A 7,983-nucleotide genomic window follows, 5' to 3' on the forward strand; every position below is an offset into this window, starting at 1 on the left:
CCCATGGACTTGTGCACCTTCAGGTGCCTTAGATGGTCTCGAACCTGGTTTTACTTAAAGACTTATTTTTTCTAGCCCTTTGAGTATGGAAAAAAAGCCAGAGGGTCCTTGGGCAAATGAAGTTTGCAAGCAAGTTTATTAACTGCATTAAGAAGACTGCTGTAAACAGCATTTATATGCATATTCACAATATGAAACTCTGTGTGGAGAGACAGGGTGAGGACATGCCATGTGGATCAATAAGGGGGTTAATGCCTACAGTCCTGAACCGGATGAAGGGATAGCATTAGAATATAAGGTAGCGACTGTTTTGCCAGCTGTCTGACCTCTAGCACTGCACTGCAGAGTTAAATGGGACTTTCAAAATGAAGTTCCTCTCAGTAACACTTTTTACTCACACGGAACTTTTAATCTTCAAATACAGCTTTACTCAAGCTTTACGCAATGCAGCCACAGCTGAGGTAGAGTGCAGCAACTGGTTAGCAGTGATTAATAGCCTGAGAAAGCAAGCAGCTTCTGCTGATAAAACTACAGGGTAGCAGGTCCATCCTAGGCACTGGCACAGCCCCGTGCAGCTGCAGACTGCGGAGCAAAACTGGCCTATGTCAGAAGTCCAGAAAGCTAGGCTGGGCACTGCTCCTACAGGATGGGGGTACGTGATGGTAGCTACCGGCAAGCAGGGTCTCCCAGCAGTTGCTATGCCTACCATTTCTTTCATCCTCTTTTCTCTTGCTCTTCCCACTGTGCTGCTACTCTCCCTCCCCTTCCTATGGCTGTAGCATTCCCCACCACCAAGAGGGATTCAAACTGAATTTTTCAAAGAATTGTCAATCTGGCTCCACAAGTCATTTTGGCAGGTCATGGAGATGTTCAAAAGTTTTCAAAACTTCCATAGTAAGATATTGTAAAAGTGTCTCTTCCCCTCTCTGTTTTTCTTTCTTTTTTCTATGATGGTTAAAACTTTTGAAGAGAGAGAAATTTCAGCCCTACAAGATATAAAAATACTGGTCCAAAATGTACCTAGACCACAGCAATACTAGGTCTGGAAGAAACAAAGCTCTGTGCAATCTCTATTACATGTAAACGGTTACAATACCGCTTTCCTATTTGGGTAATATACTCCACCTTCCTGAGTAAGGGTTCTTCTCAATATTGATTTAATTAGGGAGGACAGCATTAAACATTTATGCCATCAGAGCTGAAACGTGAGGCTTCTACCCGCTCTTGTTGAAGTTAGCCTGCTTTGCTTGCTACCCAGGCTTACCTGGCCTTTGAGTCAGATGAAAAAAGAGAGCAAGAGCATCTGAAGGGCTAGAACTCTTGTGAGAGGAACATGTGAATTCCAGGCCTTGCTTCAAGGACTTTTTTCCATGAAAACATCACATAACTATCTTCTAAAATAGCTCTCAGAGAAGAAAAGGTGCTTAGGTAAACATCCTAGCAACCTGACTTTAAGTCACATTAGTTCCGATACAATGAGTTTGATGCCTAAAGCAGTTTCTTGGAGGAAACAATGACTGGTGAAAAAATCTCTCAGAATAGCTTCAGGAACATCTTGTAGGAGAGGCAAGTGAGTCTAGAGAAGCGAGGGCGGGAAGAGCAGGCGGGGGAAGGGATCTGAGCCAGTTCTGATAATCTCCGAAGCCAGAAGTCATAGGAAAATAGAGAAGACTCAGGGCAGGAGATCAATTGGTGGGTTTCTGCACTGGGTCTAAGTAAAGCAGAGATGCTCAGGGGATCAAGACAAGGGTTTACTTGTAACCATCGGTCAGCTGAAAAAGTAAACATGGGGGACCAGGAGGAATTTCCATGGGGCTCACTTCATGACCAGCCGATGAGAGAGGAAAGACAGACACAGACAAAGGGCGAAGGGCACTCCTGCTGCAAAGACCAAGTGGGGATGGGACGGGAGGAATCAAGCCTGACAGAAAGGGCTGAGTGTGGGAGCGAAGGCGATCGCTGAAAGACCATGTTCAGAAAGGGGGAAAAGGATTGAGTGGCTGTATCACTCTTTCACCAGTTCCAGCCTCACAGGTGACCACAATCCACCTTCTTTCAGGGGACGAGCAACCACGAGAGATGATTCTACAGCAACTTCTTTATTAACTTTGATAGGAGACAGTCCTCCCCTTTCCCTGAATCTGTTTACCTGTCCTGCATACCGCAGAGAACAAACTGTAGGAAAGGACAGTGAAACACAGTGGGTGTGCAAGGTGAGACACTGCCCTTCCCGGGCTCCCGCGGAAGACACTTCTCCTTGGCCAAGCAGAGAGGAGTGGCGGCACCTCGCGGCCCCAGCAGGGAGCAAGCAGGAACACCTGACAGCTGCTTGAGTGAAAAGTCCAGCGACAGAAAAGCATGAAGTCACAAATTACATTGCCGTGCCTCCTTTTGGCCTCCTTCCAAACTGGTCCCGCAGGCCAACGCTAAGTGGAGAAATAGCCATCTTGGAAACAATCGCAACCCCATGGCACCAGAGACATGCTCACTCTGGCACGGGGTCTGCAGCCATCCAGCAAGCTTTCTGCCAATGAAAAGGGAAGCAGCGCTGCCTCTGAAAGGAACAGAAACGGTTGTTCTTCACTGACATCTATTGACTGCAGTGTTTTAACTGCAAAGCTCTGCACAAGAATTAGGCATTCATTTTTGCAGGATGCTGCGGGGCTCAAAAGGAGGGAATCAGACACAGGTTTGAAGGGAACAGGTCTGTCTCTGGGACAGTCCTGACGCATAGCCTGCTTAAGAAGTCCTTCCTTTCTGACTGCCAGCATCTGCAAGGATGTACCTGGGAACGATCAGTCTGCACCACTGAGAATCTACTAGCAGCCACAGTAGAGATGGGATGATGGGACAGATGATGGCATTCACACGTAAGCAAGTATTAATGCTTAGGAATAACAAAAGCAGACTTTCCTTTTCTGCCTGCAAGGCCTTGCACTAAAACAAAGGATAACTGGGGTCCGTTGTTCTCTGTCATTTGTGACCTTGGTAAACTACTTAGATCTAATGCAACAGCCAGGTCGGTATCACTGTGCTGCTCAAACTGCAGTTAGTTGCCTAGCTACTTAAGAGGGATGACAAATTAATCATTCTACAGCATTGCCTACTGGCTAAATTAAGGATTTACGTACATTACAATAAAAAATTAAAAAAAAAAAAAAGGCACAGCAGGACTTCACAAGCAGGTGAATGAAGCGCAATATAAATCTAGCTTATATATCTCTGTGCTATCCAAGCTCAGACACCAATGACAGCAGCTTAATTGAAGCAGCCCAGACTTGAGTCCCCCTGCTTCTCAGCAGGGGCATCAGTAAACCGCAGCACAGATCCACTGCAAGGCACAGATCCAGTTAGCTCGTTGCTCTCTACATTGCCATGCACTGGCTGCAACTTTATCCTGAAAACCGCTGAAATCTCTTGGCTTTCATTATAAATCAGATGTGTACCCTCTTTAAACAAACAAACAAACAAACAAACAAGAAACCTGGGGAGCCTCACTCTTATGAGCTGCAAGGTCAAACAAACGAAACCAGGGGAGCCTCACTCTTATGAGCTGCAAGGTGCTCAATGACACGATGGTAAAAACCTGGCAGTGTATTAAGCATACAAGAGCAAGAAGTAAAAAGCAGCATGGCTTGCAGACAGCCCACAGTTTTGTTGTTTTTTTTTTTTTTTTTTACAGTGTGAGTGCACAAAGACACAAGGATGTCAATACACTGATGTGGGAAACCAGGGGAGCCTCACTCTTATGAGCTGCAAGGTGCTCAATGACACGATGGTAAAAACCTGGCAGTGTATTAAGCATACAAGAGCAAGAAGTAAAAAGCAGCATGGCTTGCAGACAGCCCACAGTTTTGTTGTTTTTTTTTTTTTTTTTTACAGTGTGAGTGCACAAAGACACAAGGATGTCAATACACTGATGTGGCGAGTCAGGACTAGGGCTTGTTTGCAAGTCATCAGAACTACTGCCCGAAAAACCCGTTCATACTCCAGTCTGAGGAAATCTTTAAGTTCATTAAGTCAAATGAAAGGATGTGTTTTATATTCATCTGCATCAGATTACTTCATCTCATTCTCAAGCTTTTTAGACCAGGCTTCACCTAATCAATCACAACACGTCGGTTGGGCATCACTGATCAGAAGGATCCACTGGTGACACATCCTCTTTGAACTTAAGACTGTGTTGCTGTGGACAAGATGTAACCAGGAAAAAAAGGTAGGAGAATAAAAGTAGTCAAAGTCTTAAATGGGCTGTACAGGCAACAAGAAGTTGTGCAACTACAGCCTTAGTGAAAAGTTACATCCCTGGAGAGACTATCTCCACGTTTAACTTTAATACAAGAGTGGCCATACTAGCCCTGATATACTTGTCTGCAAGAGTATGTGAACAAACAGGACAAGCACGTGATATTTTCCTGAATGTTCTCCCAACCTCCAATTACATTTTGTCCAAGAACTTCCTAAACAATTTACTGTTAGTATCTATGACCGATGGTTGCTGATTCAGCTGATGTCATCATACTTTACACAGTTCTGTATGCACTTTTGCCCTATTTTCAATGAGTTTTTACGATCAGATGATGAATTCCTATTGGTAATAGTAATGCCATGTCCTCCTCCTCACTGTGTCAGAGCTACACGTTGATGTTTTACAATGAACCACCGATATACATTGTGAAACAATGATAAAAATGCACTCAGGTATTTACCATACAAGAAACAGAAGGAAGAAACCAAGGTTCAGAACCAGAGGAACCATATCAGACATCAGACTTGTGGAACACGTGGCCAAAGGCTGTTTTAATTGTGCTGAGGGTTACTAAATGTCTGTAAGCCACGTCCAGCTTTGGAAATCCATGAGCTGCAAATGTTTTGGGGCCACAGGAAAACTGGAAAGAGCTGCCAAATACAACGTGGCAAATTTGTATTCCTCAGGCATCTGCTTTTGGTCACTGCTAGTTACTTCAGTGGTCCTTTCCCAGCTCCCTGTCCCTCTTAGTTTTACGGATATCTAATAGAACTCCCTTCAGTCATCCTTCTTCCAAAGTGAAGAATTCTTACTTGACTATTGCTCACACTGAACCCGATTCCTTCCTTTCATCATCCATTTTATCATCCCACAAACCTTTTGAGTCCTACAACTTTTTTAAACATGTAAGAAACAAACCACCCAGTACTCTAGATACATGCAAATCACTTATTTATACAGTGGAATAATGACTTTTATCCCTTTGATCCTTTTTAGTCTCTACCCTTTTCCTAATAATTCCTAAAATGCAGTTTGATTTTTTAACTGCTAGCATGCACTTTGAACCAACAGATATCTTCCTGGATTATAACCCCTCAGTAGAAATAGATATTTTTATACATGACATGAGGATTGTTTTTCTATTAAGCACATCTCGTTATATATCTATTCAGTTTCATCAGCCCTGCTCTTTCCTAACCTGAATAATTTGATACCATTGCCTCGACATTGCTCACTGCTCGTTCCCTTTAGCACGTTTTTTTATAAACAAAAAATCCTTCCATCTGCAAAAAGAAAGCAATGGCGACCCTTTTAGGGGAAGTGGTCTGTAATACTAGAGGTGTGGGAGACAGCTATAGCATGTGACTGCTCCCAAATGTTTCTCTTTCCTCCAGTACCTCTAGCAGTGGGAAAGCTCTGTTAAACCAGAGCCACATACACAAACACATCTAGGATCAGAAACAGGGATAGACACACCTGTCCGAGAACAAGAGACAGACAAACCTACCATCCAAGGATTTTTCAGACAAGTGAATTACTGAGTTTTTCTAAATCATTTATGCAACAGGTTCATGTATAAGAGTGTTTCTCTTCCACTGGACATACCTTATTATTGCTCTTATAATGCTGACATTTAGGATAATTAGTCCTGCTGGGTGTAATTAGACTCATTTGGAGTTATTTCTGGAAACAGGAAATAGTGTTTTAAGAGAATACTAACAGAAAATATAATTAAAAAACCCCCCAACTTTCCCACAGGGACTCTGGAAAAGCTAGTTAACTAATGTGTGCTCTAGGTTTAAAAGTATTAAGAACTTGAAATCACCATGTATTATAAAATCTCTCTAACCTCAAAAGGCTTAGGGACAGGTTTAGTGGGCATGGTGGTGTTGGGTTGACGGTTGGACTCGATGATCTTAGAGGTCTTTTCCACCTCAATGATTCTATGATTCTATGATTCTAATGTGTGCTCGAGGTTTAAAAGTTAAGAACTTGAAATCACCATGTATTATAAAATCTCTCTAACCTCAAAAGGCTGAGTTTCACATGATTCACATGGATTTGAAATGAACTAAGGTCAGAAGCTCGAGGTTTAAAAGTATTAAGAACTTGAAATCACCATGTATTATAAAATCTCTCTAACCTCAAAAGGCTGAGTTTCATATGATTCACATAGATTTGAAATGAACTAAGGTCAGAACACGTTGGATCACCCTACAGAAAACAGCATAGAACCGGTGAGAAACATATATTGAATAGGACAAAGATCAGATAAAAATAAACTAATAGAGCCAGAAGTAGGTGAAGGGCTAACCTCTACCCCTTGTGCCAAAGTTAGCAAATGTAATGACAATAAGTCACTGTCTATCCTTCTCCCCTCTCCTTAACCTTCCTGGCAAGAGCCACCAAAGAGCCAAAACCAGCAGAGACCTCAAGGCCTAACCAAAATGGGAATTCTCTCCGAGAACAACCTGCCAAGTAATTCTCACTATGTTCTGCTCCTTCTATAGAAATACTGGGCTGGCTTTGACAGCTCAGAAAACCAAGAGAGATGAATCCTACTTTTCACAGACACAGGCACAAAGCGCACAGCCCTGTGAAACCAGCTATTTGAAAACATGGAACGCAGACAAGTGAAGAAGAGGGTATAACCACACACACAAAACACTCACAATTTGCCTCCAAGACCAGATCAAGATGAAGATTTTGGGTAACTGTGTGTGCATGTGATTAATTTGGGCATTAAATTTGTCCACCTTCATCAGGTATAATCCATTCGTGTGGCACATGAACTTGGAAGTGTATGATTTACAGCATACAAATTCATCATAAATCACCCCATAACCATTCTCTACTCAAAAGACTAAAGAAAACTTTATTTCAGATTTCAGGTAATCAGCTATTTTTTTGTAACAGCTTACTATAGATTATCACATAGTTTACTTTTTTCAGTTTCACAAAATTATGATAAAACAGCCCACATTATCTAAGATTTTTTTGGAATATACTAGGCAATTTAAAGTAAAAAGACAAGCGCTCACATGACCAAAAGAGATTTTTCCAAAATTAGCCCACTATAACAAAAATGACCACTGAAAACTAGTCTGAGTGAACTACACACCTCTAATAAAAGGCAATCACGGTGCCAGGATATGTACTGAAACAACAGTCATTGGCAAAAGATATACACTTTTGAAGCCTGCCCAGAACCCAGGATTTCCCCTTTAAGGTGACTGTTAAAGTTATTCTCTGCCCCTCTGACACCCCTAAATCCTTCATATGATTGAGGATCTTGTGTAAAAATCAAGAGGAGTAGTTAAGACATCCCTCGTGCTACTTTAGTTTATAGTTAGGCTTTCCCTTGCAGTGTGACCAATATAAATCTGAACCTTTCAGGCAGCAGATTGTGCATCTCCCATATCCTCGAACCGGCTTTGTTTTGTAAATAATCTCTAGAGCTCTTTTATTCTTCATATTCTTCCTATATGTCCAATGTAAGATTATACCACCTTTTTCTAAACGAGAATTTGTCACAGTGAAAACACTTATATATCAGCTACCATTTCTTTCTGCCCATTACCAACACTCATCCAAAAGTGTTTCTGCATTTATTTTTACCCCAAATTTGTACATGTATCAGACCCCCAATGCATATGCGGCACATTCAGCAAGCAGCTGAAACATTAGAAGAGTTCTTGATTCAAACAGTAAACTACAAACAGTACTGCCAACTC

The sequence above is a fragment of the Aptenodytes forsteri genome, unplaced genomic scaffold, assembly GCF_000699145.1.
Source record: "Aptenodytes forsteri isolate BGI_AS27 unplaced genomic scaffold, ASM69914v1 Scaffold241, whole genome shotgun sequence".
Taxonomy (NCBI): Eukaryota; Metazoa; Chordata; class Aves; order Sphenisciformes; family Spheniscidae; genus Aptenodytes; species Aptenodytes forsteri.